The sequence below is a fragment of the Pipistrellus kuhlii genome, unplaced genomic scaffold (assembly GCF_014108245.1).
Source record: "Pipistrellus kuhlii isolate mPipKuh1 unplaced genomic scaffold, mPipKuh1.p scaffold_m20_p_14, whole genome shotgun sequence".
Lineage (NCBI taxonomy): Eukaryota > Metazoa > Chordata > Mammalia > Chiroptera > Vespertilionidae > Pipistrellus > Pipistrellus kuhlii.
Genome location: NW_023425449.1, coordinates 1039645 through 1066009, shown reverse-complemented (window position 1 = coordinate 1066009; position 26365 = coordinate 1039645). Strand labels below are relative to the sequence as shown.

The 26365-nt window shown below is 65.1% G+C and overlaps 1 protein-coding gene across 6 annotated transcripts in view; it reads right to left on the bottom strand.

Moving 5' to 3' along the window:
• TRAPPC9 (trafficking protein particle complex subunit 9) overlaps positions 1 to 26365 on the bottom strand; it is a 132939-nt gene that overhangs the window by 1350 nt on the left and 105224 nt on the right. The window lies entirely within an intron of this gene.

Genomic DNA, 26365 nt, shown 5'->3' with positions numbered 1-26365 from the left:
ATCCACATGTCTGCCGCCCCTCTGTACCAGGCTGGGCGCACGGTCCCGTCCCTGCTCTGCTGGCGTGCAGGCTGGCGGGGCCAGGATGGGGCCGGAGCGCTGGGAGGCCCTAGGTGGTTGGGGGTCCAGGAGGGGCTCCAAGACACTCCCGCCCGGCAGGGCTGAGCTCTGGCCACAGGCCCCCAAGATGAGGAGTGGCCCCTGGCTGGGCCTTGGCGACACCCACTCCGTTTGGCAGTGCCTGGGGGGGTGCACCTGCAAGTCAGCAAACCCCCACCCAGCTCCCTCCAAATACATGTTTCAAGGAAGCCTTCTACGATCAAGTCCCGCCCCCTATTTTGTTTCTTTAAAATCAGGAGCTCCCACAGCGCCCTGCAGACACTGGGAAAGTGGACAGAAGGACAACACTTTGGTAATATCCCCGCCTGGCCCGCTCCCCTCCCGGCTTGTTAACGTGGCCGGGGCTGAGCTCGGCTCTCTGTGGCTGTGAGGACCAGCATGTCCCACGTGTCCACGTCTTTGGGAGGGTGTCCTCCGAGGCCCCAGAGGATCCCGGCGAGAAACAAGCCGTGACGTACCCACCCCCGTGTCTCGCCATGTGCACGTCTGCACAGTGAGCTGCTGAGCTCGGACGGACGCTCCCAGGACAGAGCCCGGGAAAGGAGTCACGGGGACAAAAGTAAACACGTCTAAGAGCGGCAGGTCCTAGGGGGCGGCCTCCAGGAGGGCTCCGGGGCCTGCACCTCGCAGCGCCCCCTCTCCCAGGGGCAGGCTCCTCCCTGTGCTCCTCCTCCCTGTGCGCGGCTCACCACACCGCCCACTCCCCCAGCGCCGTCCGCCCAGTCTCCGCACGCCTCCCCCCTGCAGGAGGGCACCGGGCACGGAGTGAGGCTGAGAGGGTGGGACAGGGCCGCCCAGCCTAGAACCCTTTCAGACTAAAGAAACCCAGGCCACGCTTCCATCCTCTTCCATCTTCTCATGACCCACAGCATCTTACCGGAAGCTCTCCTGTTTACCCACCTGTTTAACTATTAACCACCTGTGCGTCCTCCCCCAGAAGCTCTGGAGAACCGCCACTGCCCATGTCCCCAAGACCCAGGCCAGGCAGACTCTGGTTCGAGTTCATATTTATTGGATGGATGGATGGATGGATGAGTGGATGGATGGGTGAATGAGTGAGTGAATACATGCATGAGTGAGTGAATGAATGAGTGGATGAGTGAGTGAATGAATGAGTGAGTGAGTGCATACATGAGTGAATGGATGAATGAGTGAGTGAATGAGTGAGTGAATGAGTGAGTGAATGAATGAGTGAGTGGATGAGTGAGTGGATGAGTGAGTGAGTGAGTGAGTGAGTGAATGCATACATGAGTGAGTGAGTGAGTGAATGAGTGAGTGAATGAATGAGTGAGTGAGTGACTGAATGAGTGAGTGAATGAATGAGTGAGTGAGTGAGTGGATGAGTGAGTGAGTGAGTGAATGCATACATGAGTGAGTGGGCTTTGGGCCCACATGCCTTCGGGACCAGCCGGCTGTACCGTGAGGGTAAGAGATGGGGACCGGCCTCCCCATTCCCGGCCCGGGTCCCCTTCGGCAGCGCCAGGTCTCCTGCAGGAGCTGTTCACGCAGGAGGCCCTCGTTAGACATCCGGGAGCAGGTCAGTCTCTGCCCCCACAGCGTTACAAGGGCCACGGCCCACCCTCGCCTCCCGCCCCCGCCCGGCCCCGATCCCCTCACTGGTAATACAGCCGGAGTCACGGACTTAATTCCGCCTGGCCCAGAATGCCTCCTGAAACCACCGCACGCTTATGCCACCGCACGGCCGCGACAGACACACGGCTATAAATAGAAACCAGAGGAGGGAGGCCTGTGGGCCGCGGGGAGGAGGAGGAGGAGGAAGCCCCGGTGCCAGGCCATCCTGGTGCCAGCCTGCCTTTGGGCCACGGGCGGCCACGGTGGGAAGGGGCGCAGGGGTGAGAGGGCTGGGGAAGGGGGTGGAGGGGCGGGGCTTTCTCCCCGCCAGGCTCCGGGGGCACGTGCAGGGGGCCGGCCCTGCCCGGGCTGCGTGTGCTGCTGCGCCCTCCGTGTTCACAGCAGAAGCTGCCCTGCTCTGGGGCACAGCCCTCAGCCTCTGCCCCTCGGCCTCGCATGCTTCCCTCGGAGGTTTCCATGAATGAACGAGCCCGGAGAAGGTGGGGGAGTTGTGGAAGGGGCTTGTCCTGATCAGCCCTCCCTCCCAGGCCCCTTCCCCCAGCAGCTCAGCCAGCCCCCTCCAGTGCCCCTCCCCCAGCAGGCTCAGCCAGCCCCCTGCCCACTGTTGGGTTCCTGTGGGTGACCAGAGGCCTGTTTCTTGCCACCTGCTGGATCCAGGCCGCCACTTGCAGGGCCACACTGGTGCCGCTCAGCTGGCACCCACGGCCCCTTCCACAGGGAGCAGGTGGAGGTGGGGAGGAGGGCAGCCAGGAGAGCGGGTCCTGGTGGAGCCCGCCCGGCACAGCTCCCTTAGTGCCAGGGGAGACCCCAGATCACAGGAAGCCTCTTTGTGACCAGGAGGAATGGCCCACGTTCCCTGCTCAAGTGACTTTTCTGACAACCTGTTCACCTGGCCCTCAGCACCTGGCGCCCAGCAGCAGGGGCACTGCCCGGAGCTCAGACTCCAGGGAGGACACCCTCCCCTCGGACCCCACAACAACCCTTGCCCCTGGGGACCAGAAAAACGGGAGGCTCGGTAGACTTTAGATGCAAATACCTAATTTTGGATAAAACACTTTTAAGGCTTAAGAGCAATGCGGAGGGATGAGCGAGGTGGTGGACGGGAGCGGCGGGAGTGAGCACATCTGAGCGTTTGATTTCTCGGGCGCATGCTCTCTCCAGCCCCCGGAAATCCTGGTGAGCCTAACCCTCAGTCAGGCTGACTGCGGCGAGGCCTGGCCAGGAGTCAGCCGAGGAGCCGGTCCCCTGATAAAAGACAGCCGCGCCTCGGGATGCGAGGGAGCGGAGGCCGGGCCTGCTTCGGGCTGCCCCTCCTCACAGCGGCCGGAGGGCCTTGGGGCGGCCACGGGTAGACCGCGCGAAACCTCCTAACTGCCAGGTACCCAGCACAGAGGGGACCTTTCTCTGAGGCCCAGGAGCGCGTGGCAAGGTACTAACCGACCGCAGCTTTCCCCTCTTTGCTGAGAGTCAAGTAACTGACCTTTTCTCTTTGGCTGTTAGGAAGCTCAGAGTTAAAGGGACAGACATCGAATCTTTGGTAGTCATATTACTCCCCCACCCCTACACTCACACACACACACACACACATACACACACACTCCTGCCAGTCTTGACCAACTGTGCCAAATACGGTTTCCCTAACTGTCACTGGGCTGCCTTTCTGTACACTGAGTTTTAAAAAGAGATTGAAGCAGGACAGTGCCAGGAGGGGGGGTGACAGTGTTCTGAGCACGGGCCTAAGGCAGAGAGGCACCTGGGCAGGGGGGCTCCTCCGTCACCCTTGCCCCCGCCTGGAGCCCCAGCAGGGCTGGGAGGGGCCCTTCTGCAGGTGAGCTGGCTCAGGAGGCCGCCGGAGGCCAGGGACGGGCGGGGAGGGCGGCCTGCTCAGCTCAGCTCTGCTCCCCAGTCCCGGGCAATCACCCAGCGCCTGTCAGGTGGGCCTGCTCTGCGTCTGCCGGGAGCCTGCGCTGTGACAGTGATGGAGGCGGCTAATCAGTGCCTGAGCCAGAGCGCCTGGCCCTCGGCGCCCGGGGGAGGCCGGGCAGGACCCACACACGTAATTACCCTCCGGGCAGGAACGCCCCTGAGGAGCTGCTCGGCTCTCTCGGGTAAATAATTTACTTTTACAACTTTTCATTAAAGATTCAAGGGAATTGAATTAAAATTAAGGCGAGTGGAGAGGAAATCGTGCCTCGCGGGCTTCTCTGTGGAGAGGTTCCTGCTTCCCCAGCGTGCCCACCGCGAGAGCTGGTCCTGGCCCGGGCATCCAGGGGCGGGCCCGCCAAGGAGAGCGGGGCGCGGCGGGCTCACCGGGCGGGAGGCCGGCCCCGGAGGCAGGTCTCTGGGCTGCGTCTTGGCGTGGCCCGTGGCTGCCGTGGGGGAAGAGACACACATGGCCAGCACCACACGCCCTCCTGAGGGAGTCCCCCCCCCCCCATGCCCGCGTCCTCCGGCCTCACGGGCGCCCACTGCGGGGCCAGCTGAGCCCCTTCCCAAGCCAGGGCTGCTGCCTCCTCGTCTGAAATGGGACGAGGCAGTGTCTGGCCAGAGGCTGGGGGGTGCAGAGGAGATGTGTCCGGGAGGGCTGAGGGCCCAGTGTGGACAGAACACAATCCCTTTCTCCTGGCAGACAGAATTAAATGACCCGAGAAAAGGAGGGATGGGAGGGTCATGTGTGGGTGGGACCGTGGGGTGGGAGGGCCATGGATGGGTGGGGCCACGGGGTGGGCGGGGTCATTTGTAGGTGTAGCCATGGGTGGGCGGGGCATCCTGGCACTTATCGGAGACATTTGCAGGCCTCCAGCATTTACCTATTATAACTGAGCCTTCGTCAGACGGGAGTGTGAGGCTGCCCTGTGCATTGGCACTGGCATGGGCACGGGCACCCAGGCACGGAACTGCACTGGGAACGCCCTGCGGATAGAGCTCCTGCCTCTATTAAGCCCTCTGCTTCCACCTTCTCCTGGGCAAGCACTTCAGACTGCAGACAAACAGGGAGAAGGCAGGCGGGAGGAAGCGTGCCTGCTGGCGGGGCCCTCTGGAGCAGCAGGGGATTTTAATGCTCGTCTGTCCCCAAGCAACGTCTACCTTTCCAATCCCCGTTCTCCGTCTTCCCTCGGGCCTTTCTAAATGAGACGCAGATTCCTGCCTCCCAGCGGACACCCCCCCCCCCCCTGACTCTGCGCCCAGCCTGGTCCTTGCCACAGTGCCATCCGGCCTCGGACCAGCTCGCCTGCAGGGTCAGGTCACACGCGGGGAGGGAGCATGGGGAGGTCCCAGCGGGTGTGGGAGGAGGCGGGCGGCTGGTTTCATGCCACAGGCTGTGCCCTGCCTCTGCCGGGAGCTGCCGCCTCTGCTCAGCCTCACCTCCCGGGCAGCCTGCCCTCTGGTGCCTTAGTCTCTGCACTCCTCCTTCTGCCTGCCCTGCCCCCACCAGCAGTCCTGAGGGCCAGGGCCCGCCCCCGCCATCCCCGGTGCCCAGCAGGGCCGGCGTACGGGGCCTCTGGCAGGGTGTGCAGTGGGGCCAGGCCAGCGGGGAGCCAGGGGGAGCCAGCCCAGGGGAAGGAGGGCTTGCCGAGGACACCAGAGGCGCAGATGTAGGAATGACGCCCTCGCTGCCCCCCAGTGCTCTGGGCCTGGCTGAGACCGCCAGCCCCCCCCCCCCAGGCCTCTACACCCACAGCCTGGGCCCTCCTGCCGCCTGTTCCCCACCCCCAGCACCCGCGATGCCCTCATGCGTCCCCTTGCCGACTCCCACTGGCCTTCGGACACTCGGCTTGAACAGCACCTCCTCCAGGGAGGCTTCCTGACCCGGCCCTGCCCACGCCCGTTCTGTGAGGCTGGCTCCACAGGGTTTTCTGTTGGGGGGCTGTCTCCCGCACAGGGTCAGGGCTGACTCCGTGAACTGACAGTGACCCCGAGCCTCCGCTCCCCGTCTGTTACGTGAGAGGATCGGCCAGAGGATTTCCAAACAGGCTCAGCCCACCGAGTCCACACCAAACCCTTCCTGACGCCGCCCACCTGTTCTCACACCCGCTTACAATCCCGGCAGCAGGGGGGCTCCCCCACTTTGCTTACTGAAGGTGTTGGTCTTGGCTTTGTGGGGTCCCCAGTCAGAGGGATCCCCAAGGCTCCCTTCTAACCTGCTTGGTGATCTGGACTCCTGTGCCCCAAGCTAGGAGCAAGAATCAGATCCTCTGTCTCTGCCGTTACAAACTCAATACCACTAGACTGCAGGTCACCATCTATCCATCCATCCCCCACCACCCACTGACCCATCCACTCATCTATCACCCCCTCATCCATCCCCCACCACCCACTGACCCATCCACTCATCTATCACCCCCTCATCCATCCCCCACCACCCACTGACCCATCCACTCATCTATCACCCCCTCATCCATCCCCCACCACCCACTGACCCATCCACTCATCTATCACCCCCTCATCCATTCCCCACCACCCACTGACCCATCCACTCATCTATCACCCCCTCATCCATCCCCCACCACCCACTGACCCATCCACTCATCTAGCAACTACATCCCGCCACCCACACCCACCCCCGCAATCCTCCCCCCCCCCACACCCTGACCCAGCCACGCAGCTATCACCCCTCCATCCATCCCCCCCCCACCCATCCATCCCCCACCACCCACTGACCCATCCACTCATCTATCACCCTCTCACCCACCCATCAACCCACCCATCCATTTACCCTCCCATCCACTTACCACCCACTCATCCATCCACTCCTACCCACCTATCCATCCATCCATCCACACATCCACCACCCACTCACCTATCTACTCACCACCCTCTCTCATCTATCCATCCATCCACCACCCACTCACCTATCTACTCACCACCCTCTCATCTATCCATCCATCCATCCATCCATCCACACATCTACCACCCACTCACCTATCTACTCACCACCCTCTCATCTATCCATCCATCCATCCATCCATCCACACATCCACCACCCACTCACCTATCTACTCACCACCCTCTCATCTATCCATCCATCCATCCATCCATCCACACATCCACCACCCATTCACCACCCTCTCATCCATCCATCCATCCATCCACACATCTACCACCCATTCACCACCCTCTCTTCCATCCATCCATCCATCCATCTACCCATCTAGCCACCTACCCACCCACCCACAGCAGGGACTCAATTCTGGAGCCTGGCCGAGTGTCTGACTGCAAGTCCAGGGACGCGGTGGCGCAGAGGCTGGGCCACGGAGAAGGGGTGAGAGCAGTGAGAGGGGCGTGCGGGTGGCTCTGGCAGGAAGGGAGGGTGCTGAGCTCTCTGGTCTCCCAGGAGGCACAGAAGGGGGCGAGCGGCCGGAAGGGCTACGTCTGCTGAGGGGGCGGGCCCAGCCTCTTACTCTGCAGCCGGCAGCAGCGGCCGCTCCCGCTCTGGGCCGGCCACCGGCTTCCTGGAGAAACTGGAGCGTTTAAAAGCAACTTGGAAAGGACCGCCTGCTGTGCTGTCTGCTTAATTAGCAGGAAAGTAATTTCAGCCGCAGAGCAGCCCTGGGCGGGACCAGGTTCCCAGCACGAGGGTTGGCAGCTGGCTCTCCACATCCACGGCGGCTGCGGAGGAGACGGGCCGCCAGGCCCCCCACTCCACAGGAGGCTCAGGGCACAGTGCTCCGAGCTGCAGACCAAGTTAACAAACGCGATCGAACCGTGTTCATCCTCCTAACTTCAACAAGGCGCCTCCGTAACGAGCGGAAGGCCCCGTTCAAGCTGCAAGTCCGTGGCTCAGAGCAGAGCCGGGGGCGGAGGTGGTGGCCGCACTGCCGCTGCTCTCCCCTCCCCGTGGCGGCCAGGCCCTCTCATCCCCTCCCCCGGGGTCCGCCTCCTCCCGGCCTGCGATCCCATCGGAGCCCAACCTTTGAGCACCTCCAGCAGGTGACAGGTGTGCGGGCAGGGCTCCCCCAGAGCAGCGAACTTGCCCCTCACCCCCGCCCAGGCTCCAGGCTGAGGTGCCCTCCCCACAGGGATGGTCTGACCATTGAGCTGCCCAGCTCTGGCCTCACTCAGCAGGCCCAGCTGCTCCCCTAAAGCTTATACCCTCCCCACTCTGGTCTCCAGCTCCAAAGCCCTGAGCTCTGCTCCCCGCCTGGGCCAAGGGCACACCCCCTCCCTGCTGTCTCCGCCCCCCTCTGCCTTCCTCCTGGGACTGAGTATGATGAGACCCTGGAGGAGAGGGGGTGGCCTTCGGAGGTGGGGCAGACACCGATCTCCCTCCCGGCCACGCCCGAGGGGCCCCGCCCATGCCCGTCGGCGGGAAGCCCACCGCACAGGGTCTGGCTGAGGAGCATCTCCAGGTGCCCTGCCCAGGAGCAGAACCGGGGCTGGCGGGAGCCAGGGCTGCTGCCTTAGGAGCCAGGAAGAATGGTCTGTAATGAGCATATTCAGAGCCGTATGCAAATCAGGTGCTTGAAAACAGCTTGTTCTCTTCAATAATTCAATCATCTCCCCCTCCCTCCTCTGGGCACAAGTGTTTGCTAGCAGGCGGGCAGGCCAGGGCGCCTGCGGGCACAGCCAGGCTGGCCTCCGAGGGGGGGCTTGGCCTCTCCTCCCTGCCCTGAGGCTGGGGTACCCAGGCCTGGAGGCCCGGAGCCAGGACTTAGGGAGAGCACAGACAGGAGTGTCCTGGAGAGGCTTCTGAACCACACTCGCCCGGCCCTGCCCGCGGCCCAGCTCGCAGGTGCCCGCACCACTCCCAGCAGGGCCTTGGCCGGGCCCTCGTGGGCCCAGCCTCCAGCCTTCTCCAGCGCCGACTGCGGCTCGGAAGCCAGCCCTGGCCCCCTTTAGGGACAGACACCGTCCGCGAGAGCTTTACCCACAGGGTGACAGGCACAAATAATCACCGAGCGTGTTCACAGACACAACATCTAATACAAAGCCGCCAACGCGCATGTTTGCTGTTTTTCTTTGTCACGAGGCCTGGGGGAGCTGTCAAATCCCTTTGGCCCCAACAGGGAGGGACAGAGACAGAGGAGGAGCCCGGGACCAGGCTGCCCTTCTGCCCGCACAGGAATCGTGTCCTCGGGCATGTGAACCCGAGGGGCGGGCAGGGGATCAGGCGGTCCTGGGCCCTGCCGGCAGCCCTGTGTCCCCCCAGAGTGCGCCGAGGGCTGCTCGCTCCCCTCCGGGTGCCTCCACTGGTCACAGCTGGTCCAGACACAAGCTGGAGCTCCGTCTAGAGTCCCAGGGGTCCTCAAACTTTTTAAAGTGGGGGCCAGATCACGGTCCCTCAGAGAGCTGGAGGGCCGGACTATATGAACTACTAATTCCTCCTGAACACCTCGGCTGCGCTCACTGCCCAAAAAACCTGGCGGGCCGGATCAGACTCCTCTGCGGGCTGCATGTGGCCGTAGTTTGAAGACGCCTGGTAGACCCTTCACTAGATTCGTCCCAACTTCAGGGCCAGGTCTCTGGAATCCGGGACACTAAGCTGGGACTCTGCCGCTCACCACCTCGGCCGGGAGAGGACTGGCCTTTCTGGGTGGCCCCTGGCCCCTGTGACTGGCCCGGGGAGAGGAGGAAGGGGCCACGCGAGAGGAGGGTTGACTTCTGCCCACGCCAGCAGAGCACTGCGGGCTGGCCCGGAGGCCCCGTCCTCACCAGGGCCCGTCCGGGGGTGAGAAGGGCCCAGCGGGAGCCCAGGCAGGTGCTGGGGGCGGGGCGAAGACCCAGAGGCAGGAGCCAGGCACAGGGTGGGGAGGAGGGTGTGGCTGGCTGGGCCCAGGTCCCACTGAGACAGGGCACTGGTGGGCGGGATAGATGCTTGGTCCAGGAAGAGGCACACGCATGGCACCCGGGTGGCAGACCTCGCACACCCGCCATGGGAGTGCACCTGGATGGGAGACCTCGCACACCCGCCATCGGAGTGCACCTGGATGGGAGACCTCGCACACCCGCCATCGGAGTGCATGTGGGCGGGAGACCTCACACACCCGCCATCGGAGTGCACACGGGTGGGAACCTCGCACACCCGCCATCGGAGTGCACACGAGTGGGAACCTCGCACACCTGCCACGGGAGTGCACACGGGTGGGAACCTCGCACACCCGCCATGGGAGTGCACGTGGGCGGGAGACCTCCCACACCCGCCATGGGAGTGCACCTGGATGGGAGACCTCCCACACCCGCCATGGGAGTGCACGTGGATGGGAGACCTCCCACACCCGCCATCGGAGTGCACACGGGTGGGAACCTCGCACACCCGCCATGGGAGTGCACGTGTGCGGGAGACCTCCCACACCCGCCATGGGAGTGCACCTGGATGGGAGACCTCGCACACCCGCCATCGGAGTGCACCTGGATGGGAGACCTCGCACACCCGCCATCGGAGTGCACACGGGTGGGAACCTCGCACACCCGCCATCGGAGTGCACACGGGTAGGAACCTCCCACACCCGCCATGGGAGTGCACGCGGGTGGTAAACCTCGCACACCCGCCATCGGAGTGCACGTGGGCGGGAGACCTCGCACACCCGCCATCGGAGTGCACGTGGATGGGAGACCTCCCACACCCGCCATGAGAGTGCACGTGGATGGGAGACCTCCCACACCCGCCATGAGAGTGCACACGGGTGGGAACCTTGCACACCCGCCATGGGAGTGCACACGGGTGGGAACCTCGCACACCCGCCATGAGAGTGCACCTGGATGGGAGACCTCGCACACCCGCCACGGGAGTGCACACGGGTGGGAACCTCGCACACCCGCCACGGGAGTGCACACGGGTGGGAACCTCGCACACCCGCCATCGGAGTGCACACGGGAGGCACAGGGCTGCCTCTCCCGGCCTGGCGCTGGCACAGATTTGGGGGAACTAAGAGTATTGCTGGCCAGAGTCCAGGAAACGAATATGTCCTCAGCCTGTTAGCGTCTGAAAGCTGCTCCCCTGACGGGGGCGGTCTCCATGGGAGGAGCAAACAGCCCTGGGAAAGCAGGACTCCCCCCCGCCCCCCGCACCCCCCAGACCTCCTGCAGCCTGTCAGGGAGGGGGCTGGGCCTGCAGCTGCCCCATCCACCAGGGACACTTAGGTAAAGGGGTACATGCAGCCACTGAAACGCTGCCTCGGACCCGAGCCCACTCGGTGGGAAGAAGGTGACCGGGCCCAGGGAGGGAAAGCAGAGCTGCAACCACGGCCCCGGCGTGGCCCGTGTCTATGACACGTGCAGCCCACCCGTGCGCAGCGTGGCCCGTGTCTGTGACACGTGCAGCCCACCCGTGTGCAGCGTGGCCCGTGTCTGTGACACGTGTCTGTGACACGTGCAGCCCACCCGTGCGCAGCGTGGCCCGTGTCGGTGACACGTGTCTGTGACACGTGCAGCCCACCCGTGCGCAGCGTGGCCCGTGTCTGTGACACGTGCAGCCCACCCGTGCGCAGCGTGGCCCGTGTCGGTGACACGTGTCTGTGACACGTGCAGCCCACCCGTGCGCAGCGTGGCCCGTGTCTGTGACACGTGCAGCCCACCCGTGCGCAGCGTGGCCCGTGTCTGTGACACGTGCAGCCCACCCGTGCGCAGCGTGGCTCATTTCCTGAAGGATCCAGTGAGCGAACGATGCCTTTCTACTTGGCGCCAAGGAGCCGCGCCCCCGGCCCTGAGCCTAACGGGCGGGTCCCTGCACACTCTTCCCGCCTCGCGAACCGACGGCAGGACTTCCTGCAGCGATAGCGGCGGCCCCTCCCGGCGTTTGCCAGCAGCATCCCTCAGCCTGCTCCCTGCGGACCGCACCGCACACACCGGGTGCTGACTGACTGTGCTCACGGGAAGGCCCGGAGCAGCAGGCTCTAGCAGCTGAGATGGGGAGGGGGTTACATTTATGTTTTCACATGAGGACCAGAGGCCCAGCGCGCACCAAAACGTGAATGGGTAGCTCCCTTCCGCTCGCCTCCCTGGCCGCCCCGCCTGCCATGAGAGCCACAAACCTCCCCATGGCAGCCGTCTCCATGGCTACCCCCTCTCAGTCCCCTGAGCTACCCTCTCTCGCCTCCCCCCTCCATCCAGCCTCAGGGCTCCCCTCAGACTGCACCATGACCATCCCCCACCACCACCCCCAAAACACACACACACACCCAGTGCCCTGCTCTCTCCAGAGTCCCCAGCATCCCGAGAGCCCCAGGGTGTCTCCAGAGCATCTTCCTGGAGGAGGTGGGCGGGCTGAGGTGAGCATGTCCCTGGCCTGAGGCTGCTTCCCCCACAGCGCCTCTCAGCACCCCGTCCACCGGGCACCCGGTCCTCCCGACTCCCCGTCCTCCCAGTACCCGGTCCTCCCGGCACCCAGTCCTCACAGCATCCCGAACTCCAGGCACCCGGTCCTCCCGGCACCCCGTCCTCCCCCAGGGCACCCCGTCCTCCCGGCACACGGTCCTCCCAGCACCCCGTCCGGGCTGCCTGCCGGGCCACCGCCCGCACCAGGGGCCAGGCCTGGCTCTGGGCAGCGTGTCCTCACCCCAGGCGCTGTGCCCACCTGGCGATGGCGCAGGAGAGGCCGCTGCCAGCTCAGGGCCCGCCCCCCTGGGTCCGGCCTCTGTCCCCGGAGGCTGCGGCCTGCCTAGGCTTAACGGAAATCCAGAGTAAATGCCAGGCAGGCCTCAGGGCTGCGGGGCCGCTGCATAAAGCAGATGAAGATGCATCGCCCGGAGTTCACGGCTGCGAGGCCGCCGGGACCGGGGCGTCTGTCCTGAGGCCTCCCCTCAGCAGGGGTCCTGAAGGGCAGGCTGCCCGAGGGAAACTGAGGCAGGGGTGGACCTCACCGTCGACGGGCAGCAGCTGCCCACTCCCACACCCTTCCTCCCCATGGTTGTCCGGCTCATCTCCAGGCTCCGTCTCTGCCAGGGTGTCCTGGGCGTCCTGCCTTCCCCCACGGCCCAGCTCCCCCTGTGCCAGGCTCCCCCAGCCCCGTGTCAGGTTCACCCAACTCCCCCTCCCCGTTCCAGGCCAAGTGGAGGGGCAGGCACAGCGTGCTCGCGGGCCCAGACGGCGGGAAGGCAGGGAGCTCTCCGCCCGGTTCAGAGGGCGGTGCGGGCGGCGCTGGGAAGGCTGCGGCTGCAGGACAGCGAGCAGTGGCTCTGCCGGTTGGGAGGAAACACCCGATGGCGCCCTGCGGCCTTGGGCACCGCCTGACAGCGAAGCAGGCCGCAGGCTGGGGTCCTGGGTGCTGCCACGCCCGGGGCCAGGGCCCGGACAGCGAGGCCTCTCTGCACTCGCCCTGCGGCCCAGCGGCCGCTCAGCCACAGCCCACTCCCGGGTCTGGGTGGCTCTCCCTTTGGCTCACTTTCCCAATAAAAGCAAGAGACCGAAGATCAGTCTCTGGGGACCGAGCACCAGGCTGCAATTATCCATTCGCGTTGTGCCTTCCTTTCCGGGAAACATCCCCGCTCACCAGCTAACGCGGGTGCTTCCCGGAAGCTGAGAGGAGGCCCTGGCCCGGGCGGGGCAGGAGCCTATCGTTCGGGGCTAGAAATCACCAGCTGCTCCGGGCCCGGGAGCCAAGGGCTGAGGCCGGGCTGGGAGGGCGGGAGGGGGCTAATGGGAGGGAGCGGGCCGGCTGGGAGGGAGGGGGCCCGGCTAGGAGGGAGGGGGGCCGGCTGGGAGGGAGGGGGCATGGCTGGGAGGGCGGGGGCATGGCTGGGAGGGAGGGGGCATGGCTGGGAGGGCGGGGGCATGGCTGGGAGGGAGGGGGCCCGGCTGGGAGGGAGGAGGCCCGGCTGGGAGGGAGGGGGCATGGCTGGGAGGGCGGGGGCATGGCTGGGAGGGAGGGGGCCCGGCTGGGAGGGAGGGGGCCCGGCTGGGAGGGAGGGGGCCCGGCTGGGAGGGGGGGGGCATGGCTGGGAGGGAGGGGGCCCCACTGGGAGGGAGGGGGCATGGCTGGGAGGGAGGAGGCCCTGCTGGGAGGGAGGGGGCATGTCTAGGAGGGAGGGTGCATGGCTGGGAGGGAGGGGGCCCGGCTGGGAGGGAGCAGGCCGGCTGGGAGGGAGGGGGCATGGCTGGGAGGGAGGGTGCGTGGCTGGGAGGGAGGGGGCCCGGCTGGGAGGGAGGGGGCCCGGCTGGGAGGGCGGGGGCATGGCTGGGAGGGAGGGTGCATGGCTGGGAGGGAGGGGGCATGGCTGGGAGGGAGGGGGCATGGCTGGGAGGGAGGGTGCAGGTGGCCATGGCGGGGCCATGGCACAGGTCACGCCCTGTGCAGCGCGGCCTGGCCTCACCAGTGTGAGCCCCTGCTTGGCTGTCAGTCCATCAGGCCTGTCTGGTTCCAAACGGCTCCAACAGGGATGCCAGGACAGCCGCTTCCCTCTGCCCCCGGAGTGAGCCCCAACTCCGGCGCCAGTCCTGGCTGTGGGTTCGTAGGGGGAATGTCCTTCTCCCGCTTCCTGCACTGAAACCCCCCAAAGCCTGAGCCCCTCCTCCCACCAGGCCTCCCGCGGCGCTGGGTGTCCCCACCGTGACCGGGGACGCGCTCCTTCAGGGAGCCGGGAGCCGTCAGGGCGCTCTGGGCGCCCGGCTGGAGGCCTCTCCCCACAGGCTCCTCGCCGGCTCACGAAGGCCCAGCCGGGCCACGGGTGACCAGGCGCAGGGAGGCTCGGGGGCACAGCCACGCTGCTCGGCGGGGCCAGCAGACCATACGGGCGGTTCCCCACGACAGGGTGACGGGCCTGTCCGCTGTGGCCACAGAGGCCGGCCTAGCCGCAGGCGAAGGTGGTGCCCGCTCCCCGGCGAGCAGGGCTTCACAGGAAGGGGTGTGAACGCTCCTGCAGGACACGGGGTCTTAACCACAGATCGGCCACCTGGTTAGGAACGCCCAGCTGACCTCCCCGCGGCCTGGCCTGGCCTCCAGGCGCTTCAGCCAGGGCCGCCTGCAGCCGTCTGCCATGTGCACAGGAGTGTGGGCACGTGTGTATGCACAGAAAGTACACACCTGTGTCATGGAAAGGCATGTGTGTGTACAGGGCTCAATGGTGTGGTGCAGGACAGACTCATAAGCCAACAGAAGAAATTATAAATTTTTCTGTGAGAAAGACCATAATGTTCCTTCAGGGAAACCAGAGTGATTTTCAGGCCATAAAAGCAACGACCATCACATCTCTGAATCCACAGAAATGGCTGTCCGAGGGCGTTTCCTTAGCCACACATCCAAGGAGCCTACTCTTCTGCAGCCCGCGCTCCGCCTCAGCCCGACACCCAGGTCCCAGGGCCCAGCTCCTCCGCCTCTGAGCACGCTACCCCCACCCCTCCCTCCTGCCGGACAGCCAGGCCCCTGCGCCCAGCTCCTCCGCCTCTGAGCACGCCACCCCCACCCCTCCCTCCTGCCGGACAGCCAGGCCCCTGCGCCCAGCTCCTCCGCCTCTGAGCATGCCACCCCCACCCCTCCCTCCTGCCGGACAGCCAGGCCCCGCGCCCAGCTCCTCCGCCTCTGAGCACGCCACCCCCGCCCCTCCCTCCTGCCCGACACCCAGGTCCCAGGGCCCAGCTCCTCCGCCTCTGAGCATGCCACCCCCACCCCTCCCTCCTGCCGGACAGCCAGGCCCCGCGCCCAGCTCCTCCGCCTCTGAGCACGCCACCCCCACCCCTCCCTCCTGCCCGACACCCAGGTCCCAGGGCCCAGCTCCTCCGCCTCTGAGCATGCCACCCCCACCCCTACCTCATGCCCTGCCCTGCTCAGCTGTCAAAATGCGGCCCGCGGTGCCCCTTCCCGGCGGCGCCCTCTTCCTGCCTCCTGGTCCAAACCATACACGTGCACCGTGTCCAGGGGTTCCCGGGTCAGGCTCTGCAGGGCGTGCTCTGAGCATCGGTTTGCACCCCCACGGCATGACTGTGTCCCCGGGCGCCGCCCAGCAGGCCTGGCAGGTGCCGTGCTCAGCGAAGGTCTGCCCGGTGGTGACGGAGGGCTTTATTTTCCTTAATCTTTCCCACGGGGCCGTTAACAGTCCTTGGCCCTGGTTCCAAGCAGGCCCCAGAGGAAACAGAGCGTGCTCGCGTCAATCACCAGTCCCTCCTGGCCCGGAGGTAAGCGTTTCCCGAAGGAGCCAATGAGCTAACGAATGGCTTTCTCCTTGGCGCCATCCTGGCCCTGAGACTCCTGCGCGCCCACACGCACTACGGCGGCGAAAATCACCCCGTCAGAGGGAGGGGAGTCACAGATTTACCGCCTCCCAAAGAGATACACACCAGCCCACACAGGCAACACCCATGGCACAGAACTTCCCGACACTGTCGGCAGGCAGAGAGCGCGGTGGCTGAGGATGAGGACAAAGGAGGCCGTGGGTACCGGGCCCGCTGCCCTGGGAGAGCTTTGGGGCATCACACGGGAGTGGAGACCGTGGGGCAGGAGGTGAAGACTCTGGGAGATGAGGAGAGGAAGCTGGGAGTCCGGGCAGCGAAGGCAGCTGGGTTTACAGGCCAGAAGGAAGAGAGCAAGACCATGGAGGCCCACAGAGGCCGGTCCATGTCATACACCTGTCCAAACCCATAGCATGTGCACGCCAAGAGCGACCCCTAATGCGCAGCCTCCATCAGGTGGCCCCATGTGTCCCTGCAGTCTCCAATGATGACAGCGCATCCCTCTGGGGGGAGGGGAAGGCAGGGGGTCCTGGGTATAGACATTCTCTGTGCTTTCTGCTCCGTTTTGCTCTGAGCCTGAAACTGCTGCATAAGATTTACAATGGGATCGTGAAAACACCCAGCGACTCTAAGCGAAGGCGATAAAGAGGGAGCTGGGGCAGGGACCAGTTGGGACAGATAGAAAACAGACAAAGACCAGAGACTCAAACCTCAATATACCAATAGTCACACTCGGCGTCAACAGACAAGAGGCAAACGGACTGAAGAAAAGGCTGAGATTGTAAAGATAAAAACAAAGCAAAGCCAAATCCGTGCGGCTTATAAGAGGCACATTTTTAACATCAAGAAACAACAGGTTAAAATGAGCGCGTGCAGAAAGGCATGCCGCACGGACACCACTGTCAGTCAGCGGGAGCCGCTGCTGGCAGGGAGTTGTGGGTGCCGCTTCACTCCACAGGGTGTAGGAGTCCCCAGTGTGGCCCCGGCTGCGTGGCTCAGGGGTGAGCGTCAGCCTAGGAACCAGGAGGTCACAGTCAATTCCTGGTCAGGGCACAGGCCTGGGTTGCAGGCTCGATCCCCAGTGTGGGGCCTGCAGGAGGCAGCCGATCCATGATTCTCTCTCCTCACTGATGTTTTTATCTCTCTCTCCCTCTCCCTTCCTCTCTGACATCAATAAAAATATCTATATAAAAGAGCCCTAAACGTGTATGGACCTAATAGAGCCTCAAGGTCTGTCAAGTGCACTCGGATGGAGCAGCCAATAGAAACAAAGAGGCCACAGCTGCAGGGCAGGCGGGCCTTCCAATCACCTCCCTCCACAGTGAACGGGACCCGCCCACTGCGGCCTGGCCCAGCTACCCCATAGGGGGCGTGCCACCGCTGCTCTGGGGCTCATGAAATAGTCACCAACCCCGACCACGCCCTCCGCTGTGAGCCTGAGAGGCTCCAGTCACTCCAAGCCCCTCCTCCGACCTCAGCTACATTAGCCACCAGTAACAGGAGGCCTGGGAACCCCAACATTTAGGAAGTGAACAATCCCTTTCCAGTAACCCTCGGGCCAAGAGAGTCAGTGGGAAAACAGCAATTATTTGAGCAGAGTGAAAGTGAAATCACAGGGCATCAACGTTGGTGAGAGGCCAATGGCAGTGCTTACTGGAAACATTACCGCACTACACACACGGGGGAAAACCCTCAAGTTTATGATTTCGGCTTCCACTTTAAGAAGTTATAAAGAGAAGGACAAATCAAACCCAAAGGAAGAAAGAGAAAGGAAGTAATAAACAGCCGTGGGAAAACCAATGAAACAGAAATCAGAAAATCAATAGAGCAAAATCAATGAAACCCAGCGCTCGATAGAATTAGTAAACCTCTGGCCACACCGGTCAGAGACACAGAGGATCGATACCAGGGGATGTCGCCGGGTCCTATGAACGGTGACAAGGAACCTGGAAACACTGTGGGGAAATTTATTCCAGTAAATTTCACAACTCAGGTGAAATGGGAAGACTCCTTAAAAGACCCCCAGCCAGTCTCATGGAGAGAGGCCCGGCCGGGCTTCCTCTTCTCAGGACCCTGAGCTGCAGTCGGCACCCTTCTCCCAAAGGGACTCTGGCCCCGGGCCCCTCACAGGGAGTCGCACAAACACGTGGGGAAGGAGTGATCCCGATTCTGCAGAGAAGCTTCCAGAAAGCCACGTCCCCACTCCTCCTGGGCGTCGTCACCCTGAGGCCTGTGGGAGGGGCGGGTCACAAGGCCGGACCAGCATCCCTCCCAAACACAGAGGAACACATCCTAACGAACGACACCTCCTGAGGCACGGAACCCACCCGTCCGGAAAGGGCGCCACACCCGCCGATGAGGGGCCCAGGAGCGGGCCCAGCGTTCACGATCAGGCCTGTCGCTCACCGCGGTAAGAAATTAAAAACGAAGCCACCGCCTGTGGCCCTCCTCTCCGGAGAGGCACCTGCACGCTCGCTCCTGATAAAACGCTCCGCCGGCCGGCCGGGAAGAGACAGAACGCCCGGCGTGGCCGAGGCAGCTCCAGCCCACGGACCCCGCATCTCCCGCGCAGCCCGGAGCCCGGCCCTCGGGGAAGGAGCTGGGCGGCAGGGCCCGGGGGTGATGAGGAAAAGGCATCCGGACTCGTTCCTCTCGGGCGACAGGGCGGGGCCTCCAGGTCTCCCGATGCGGGGAGCCCTGACCCAGCCTCTCCCGATAAACTGGGTGCAAAGAGCTTGGGAAGGCCCGTGGTGAGAGACCCACTGGGCACTCAGCCTCCCACCCAGGGGTCCGGGCACTCCTTTGCTGCCAGCCATTCCCAGGCCCAACGGATCCAGAGGGCACTGGGCTTGGGCCAGGCAGCCTAATTCCAACCGGGGCCCCCGGCCCCTGGCCCCGTGAGCTGTGCTGAGAGCCACGCAGGGACCACGGCGCTGGCCCCGGACGGGCCCGTCACCCGATCACAGACGCGGTGCCCTCCCCGAGCCCGGCTGCCCCGCACCGACACCCTCCGCCCTCCTGCTCACCTCGCGCCCGGTGCCCCGTGGGGGTGCGCCCCAGAGGAGGGCAGGAGGTGGTTAATTTAAAATGTAACCGCGCTCCTTTCCCACAGGGAAAAGGAGTGGGAACGGGTTTCTAAAAATAGCCGGGCCTGTCAAAACCGTTAACCGTCAGGGCGAGCACGGCCGGGAGCAGCCCGTCCAGCCCGGCCTTCCCGCTGCCAACACCAGTGGGCTCGCGGCCAGTCCCCCGGCGACGTGGTCCCACCTGGTAAGGCTCCAGGCCGCCTGCCTCGGGCACCTGCTTTACACAGCCATCCCTCTCTCCCTCCCCTCTCCCCTCACTCCCTCCCCTCCCCCTTCCCTCCCAGACGGAGGCTGAGAGAGGGCGAGGGCGGCTCCCAGGCCGGAGGCTGAGCAGCCCAAAGCCAGCCTATCGGTGAGGACACAGCCCATCTGTGAGGCCAGGGTCCCAGGACCTGAGAACCGCTGTGCCAGCCCCGCCCACAGGTCCCAGGCGGCCACAGTGCAGGGCGGTGGCTGTGGGCGCTCTGTCCTGGGCCGGCCGCCTGGGCTCCATCCTCACCGCCTTTTCCAGGAAAACCACCTTCTTCCCAGAGAGGAGAGGACAGGGCAGTGTCCACAGACCCCGAGAGGAGAGCTCCCGGCCCTCGCTCACCCGTGTCCACGCTCACCCGTGTCCACGCTCTCCCGTACCCACGCTCACCCGTGTCCACGCTCACCCGTGTCCACGCTCACCCGTGCCCACGCTCACCCGTGTCCACGCTCACCCGCGTCCACGCTCACCCGCGTCCACGCTCACCCGCACCCACGCTCACCCGCGCCCACGCTCACCCGCGCCCACGCTCACCCGTACCCACGCTCACCCGCGTCCACGCTCACCCGCGCCCACGCTCACCCGCGCCCACGCTCACCCGTGTCCACGCTCACCCGTGTCCACGCTCACCCGTACCCACGCTCACCCGTGTCCACGCTCACCCGTGTCCTCGCTCACCCGTGCCCACGCTCACCTGGCCCATCGCGTGTCTGAGCCCATCAGCCCACACAGCGCCCCTGCCTCCAGCCCCGTGTGCTGGGCCCGCCCCCCGCTGCAGGGCGGACAGAGTGGCCGGGCGAGTCCGAGCGCAGAGCCCTGCTGTCTCCCAGGGCCCGCACCGCCCGGCCCTCAGAGGAGACGAGACGCCGCCGTGCACCACGACCCACACCGTGGGGTTACCAAGGTCCCCGCAGCCCGAGGAGGTGGCCGGGCGTGAGCGCTGCCCAGCCACAAGCACGCCGATCCCTCAGCCTTCCCAGCCCGCCTTCCTGCCCGGTTAGACTTGGCCTCGTGCCCCCAGGTGACATCGCCTCAGCCCGCTGGGCTGCCCGCACACCGGAGGGCCGCACGCCAAGGCCAGCTCTGAGAGGGCCTGGACGGCAGCCTGGGAACAGGCCTGCTGGGCAGGGCTCTGTGCCCGGGGCGGGAGGGAGAGTCAGGGTGAACCCAGCTCATCCAGCTGGGGGGCCAGTGGGGATGGGGTGATGCCCTGCAGCCTGGGCACCAGCCTCCCTCTGCTGGCCGCCCTGCAGCCCCCACCGTGTCTGCTCACGCCTCCTGGGCGGGGTGGAAGGTAAGCACTGATTTGACCCGGTCCCCAGGGAGGCAGGTGGAGGGGACACAGGTGGCCTCGGTGGTGAGCTCGCAGCTCGGGGCCAGCACACCCATGTCACCACCAGCCTCCAGGGGAGCACCTGACATGGACAACGTGGTGAGGGGCTCACAGCCGCCCCGCCCTCTCCCGGACCCCCTCCCCGTGGCAGGCAGCGCCTTGGCTGCGGCCAGCCCCTCAGTAATGGCCTCCAGGAGCACGGGGCGTGCTGCCGCCCATGGGACAGCCGTGTTTACGGGGCCTCTGTGGACAGCACAATCGCTGCATCGGGACACGGCAAGGACGCTGGGGCCGGGACTGTTACCAATTAGCCTCAGGCCTGCGATTAGCCCAGCTCAGCCTCCTCTCCCCGGAGAACGCTAGTCCTGTCTTAGCCAGGAAGCCAAGGGCTCTGGGGCTGGCGCCCAGGAGCCCCGCTCTGCTAATCAATTCAGAGCCCGCCTCGCCCGCCTCGGTGCCCCCAGCGGAGACCTGAGGACCAGTGACACCAGGGGGAGCAGGGCGGCACACCGACCAGAGCCGGCATTCGGGAGCCCTGGTCTCCGCCCCAGTGCAGGGTGCTGGGAGCCCCTGCAGGACAGGGTGCGGAGAGGCAGCAGGCGGGGGTTGGGGGCGGGGGAAGAGGGAGAGCAGCAGGGGCTGCACTCCAGGGCCTTTCCGGCCTGAGGGACTCCAACCCCAGGACTGGCCTGTCTCCCAGCAAGTGTGCCAAGAGGCGGCGGGAAGTGAGAGCACGTGATTCCGCCTCCACCCGGACGGCAGGGCCCTCGATGGCACCTCTTGCTCCACCGCGCGGCCCTGAGAGCACCTCCCAGCCCAGGGCCTCGGGATGCTGGTGTGTGGGCTGCCTGTGCCCCCTTCCCTCCGGGGGCCGCTCCGCCTGGAAGAGGGGGGCGTGGCCATGGCCGCCGGGCCCCAGCTCCAGCTGCCCCGTCCGTGATCCCCATGGGCCGCCCGCGGCTCCGGCTTCGTTTCCAGGCCAGGCGGCTGCAGGTCTGTAATGGCAGCCGCAGGCCGGTGGGCGAGGAGGTGAGGTCGTCGGTAAGCGGGCACTGGGTGAGCGCTTATGGCATCGAGGAGCATCTGAAAGCATCCTTTCCAATTATCTCACGGGCTCCGAGCTACCCTAACCCGCAGCTCACAATTAAAGTGCCAGAGTGGCGATCATCACACGCTGGGCCCAGCGACGAGGCGGGAGGCAGACCTTCAGCGCCGAAACCAGCCGAGCGCGAGCCAATCACCCACCGGATCGGTCCTCCGAGTGGCCCGCGGGAGCAGCCCTGTGTGCGGACGGTCATTAGCCGCGGTGACCAGTGACTGAGCCGACCCAGCACGGAGGCGGCGGCCGGCCAGGAATCCACCTGACGCCCTCAGGTGGAGATGGGCTGGGGGGAGAGGGGAGTCTGCCCAGGACACTCCCTGTCACGCAGCCCACGGGGATTCCACAGAAGCCAGCCACGTGCAGAGCCCTGGGCATCGGGGTGCTCAGAGCCAGCTCTGCACAGCGGGGTCACTCAGACGTCCTGGGCGACCCCCTCAGTCTCCTCGGGACACAGCTGAAAAGCACCCCCCACTTGTCCTTGGAAGGCAGGAGGAGGGCCCCCCAAGGAAGGCCATGCGGAGCCACGACCCGCTGCGGAGGAACCCAAGATGAACCCCCTCTGAAGGATGGGGTCTCCGTGGAGGCTGGGCTCTGAGCACGAGACACGGAGTCAGAGAGCTCAGCCAACATAGAAGGAGCCGCGTGGCTGAGGCCCAGGGTGCCAGCAGGTCCGGAGGCCCCGCCACGGCCCCGCCCGTGGCCACAGGTGTGTCTCCGAACAGGGGCGGGGGGACGGGAGCTGGCATCCTGAGTCCCTTCTGAGACAGCAGTCCCTGCCCGCCAGGCGCCCACAAATGTCTCCTCTCTTAACATCCATGAGCGTGTGCGAGGGGACCGCACACAGTCCCTCCTGGCGACAGGCGCTGCGGGAGACAGTGCCGGGGGGACGGCGCACAGAGACCAGGGTGGCTGCACGAAGGCGGGAGTCCTTGGCAATGGGCTCTCTCAGCCACGGAGATGGCCTCGCTTCGAGCCTGTGGGGACAAGGACACCCATGCCTGGCCCTCTGAGGACAAGAGACCAAGCCCAGGCAGTGCCATCCCCGGCCACTCCCGGGCCCCAGGGGAGGAGCGCCTGGCGCTGAGGGAAGGCTCCTGGACCGAACACGGGAGCCGGGCGGGAAGGACCCTCAGCCGTCTGCTCCTGTTGTGCCAGCGACAGTGACTGAATGGCGGCGGGCGGAGGGCAGCTGGCACGGTGAGCGCTGCCCACGGCTGCGGGCTGTGCTGGGCGGGGACTGACCCAGAGCTGAGAATGCCGGAAGAGGTGCAGGCGTCGGGGGACAGGGGCGATGGGTGTGCTGTCACTCAGGGCCGTGCTGCAGGGCCCGGGGTGCTGGCTGGGGCACGTGGCCAGCGCTGGGCCTCACGCCTCCCAGATCTGAAGCTCAAACCTAAGGACGTGTGCCCTCCTCCCTGTGGGATCAATTAGCGGTCCCAATGAAACGACCATCTGATTTCCACAACAGCTTCTCAGGAAAAGGTCATCTCCGCCGCCAGGAAAGGGGGTGTGCTGGTTTGTTTGTGTTCAGCCAGGAGTTCTGGGGACGGGGCTGGGGACGGGGCTGGGGACGTGCCTGGGGCGGGGGGGGGGGGCCCGCTCGTCAGGACCGCGAAAGCCAGGAGCGTCCAGAGCAGCTGCAGCTCCGAGACACGGAGGTGGCCTGAGCCACAACGCCCAGTGTTTCCGGGCCTCCCTCCCCGACACGTCCACAGACCTGGGCATTTACTGTGCAGGTGCCAGCCTCCCGCCCTCCTAAAGGGGCGCCTGGACATGGGACCTCAGTCCTCCCACCCAGGAAGGAGCTGAAAGCAGACTTCTCCCAGGACCTCCAGGCACGCACTCCGCCTGCCAGACACCCTGGCCGCCGCCTGTGAACCTGAGCAGAGTGCCCTCTGGAGCTTAGAGCTCCCTTCCCCTAACTGACTGCTTAGCTTCCAAGATTCTGCCCACAGCAGGGGCCATCTGCCTTGGTTTCCTCAGAATTCTCCTCCGACCTGGTGGGCAAGGAGTGCCGGTGCCCCCATCCCGGCTCACACCTCTCCCCTGGTGCCTCCCAGCCCAGCCCAGGCCTCCTCTCCCGCGCGGAGCCTCAGCCCTCACTGGTCCCCGCCTCCCAGCAGCTCCTCTGGCCTCCAGCTCCGGGGGAGGCAGAGTGCTTCTCGCTGCCTCAGACGGCGGCCGCGGACACACGCGTTTGCGGAGTAAACTGTGGAAGCTGCTGGGCTGAAGCTCCTGAGGGTCCTCCCCGCGCCTCCGCCCCACGGCTCTGTGGTCTCATCGCCATCACTCCCTGCAGCCAGGGCATTGCTCTCACTCTCTCTCTTCCTCCCTCCCTCCCTCCCCATCCCTCCTGCCCTCGCCCTCCCATCCGTTCATTTATCTGCCTTACGTCCACGGAACACGCTGACTAATGACCCTGGGGAGCGCAGTGGACAGCGCGGGAAAGGCCACGGGGCCGCCGGGAGCCGATGGCGCCCAGCTGGCAGCCGATAAGAGACGCCGCTGCCAGGTCTGCTTTCTTTAATTAAGGGGAAGATTGATAAGAGCTGTCGGGGTGAAATGAAGAGACTCCAAGGCTGGCTGGTTTGCCGAGACGTGAGAGGGGCTGAGACTTTAAACAGCACGTTTCCCTAGAAAGCCGCAGCGCGTGACAGGAGCAGCGGCAGCGGCGGCCATGATGGGCACAATAAGCCCCCCTCCCCCCCCCCCGCCCCATCCTGGCAGCACCGGCCGCATCGCGCCAGCAGCTGGACAAACTGTTCGCTGTTTGGTTCACAGGAGAAAAGACGCCCTCCCTTCTCCAGCCTCGGAGGGCAGGGTTCTGGTTCCGACCCGGCTGGGCACGGACGGGTCTCCTATAACCCTCCCCACACTGTCCCCTCCCACAGGGCGCTTGGCGAGGACGGAGCACGCCAGGACCAGCCCCCGGGCCGCCTGAGTTCTGGGGACACGTGGCCAGTGTAGGCGTTGCATCCGCAGGCCCTCGACTCGGCTGGCTGCCATTGCTCATCAATAACAAGGTAAACACCGCTTTGGGCTGGGCTGGCCCCTGAGCCCAGACACACACACACACGAGGCGCCTGGCAGGCAGAGATGGCCCGGCCGCCCCTCCTGGAGGCCTGGGCGGCGGCAGGCCGTGCTGCCGTCCAGGGCTTGGCAAACAGCGCCAGATAAATATTTGCGGAGTGACCGGCTGCACAAACGCTGATTATCACTGAGGAGATGCGGTAGTCATGGCGCTGGGCACCGGGCAGCGGATTCTGTGACTGACGTGACAGCCCACGTGGCTCCCAGGAGCGCCCGAGGACCTGGAGCTGCGGGCGGGTGGGTTGGCGTGAGGCTGCGCCTGCCTCCTTCCGGGTCTGCCCCGGCCCAGCACCGGGGTCAGGGGGCCAGCCGGGGTCAGGAGCAGGGGCCGGGCTCGGCTTGATGGGCTCGCTCTGGGACCCGGGGCAGGGCCTGGGGCGGGATCCCTGGGGGACAGGTGCCAATGGCAGAGCTGAGGGCAATGGGGTGACTTTAAAGGGTTTCGCTTCTCTTTGTAAGTGACGACGTAAATGAAATGTTTAATATTTTTATGTTACATGCATCACAGATAATTATTGTAATCGTAGGTAATTATTATGTATACACATACGCATATCACAAATGCATATAATTACCTAATAAATATGCCAATGGGAGCATTACTCGGGGGCTTGTTTATCATGTCATTTTGTTCTGTCTTATTCTCAGGGCAAACGGTCCTGCCACAGGGTCATCTGAATAAGCAACGAAAGCATCAGCTGGCGCGTGGTCCTGCGCGCTGCAGCAGCCGCCCTCCCACCAGCTGCCCAGCCCGGCCAGGGCTCTGCGGGCTCCTGAGCTCTGATCTGCGGGCGGAGCTGCTCCAGCCCTGAGCACGTTCTCTGCTCCCTGCCCGCCCCCCGCCCCCCGCTCTGGGACACCCAGGACTGAAGCCACCCCCGCCTCTGAGTCAGAGTCCACAGGGCGGCGTTGTTCCGGGGCCTGGGACGACAGGGTCCCCATTCACGATGCTTGTAGCTCTGGAAAGGGGCTTGGCACAGGGTCAGGGCCGGGTGGGGTGCTCCCTGCTTGGCCTGGGGGTGGGGGTGCTCACAGTGCCCTTGCCCTCTGTGTCGGGGCAGGAGTGTGCGTGGGAGCCCGCGACACCGTGTCCCCAATAAAGGGCCGCCTAGACAGGCACCCAGACTCACACGGAATCGAGTCTCCAGGGCCCGGCGAGCAAGCTTCCTGCAGTGGCGGGCGGGCGGGCTCTGCCTGCGAGAACGGAGAGCCAGGCAGAGGGGTGGCAGGCCCAGGCGGGCGCACACGGAACTGAGTGCGACCAGTAACCGCAGGAGGCTGAGGATTTGGGAGTAAAAGACACTGTTGGGAGCTGGTGCCGCCCCAGTGGGGCCGGGGCTTAGCCGCCCCGACAGCTGTGTGTAGCCATGAAGACACCGTCCTCGGTGGTGGCAGACACAGGAGCAAATCGGGGTGAAGGTGCAGCAGGCCGGCCGCTCCCTCCAAACCCGCTCAGAAATAAACCTCACTGCTCCTGGCCCCTCTCCTCAGTCCGTGCACGCTCACACGATTCCTTCTGGGAGGAACCACCAGGTGGGCCTGGGCCCCCTCCTCAGACCTCACAAACCCTGACAAATAGGAGTCAAATGCTAAGCCAGCTCCGCCAGGAGAGTGCGAGGAGAAACATGGGAGCATGTTAACAATACATGCTAGATGCGGAAAATCACATGTGGAACAGAAACAGAGCTTGC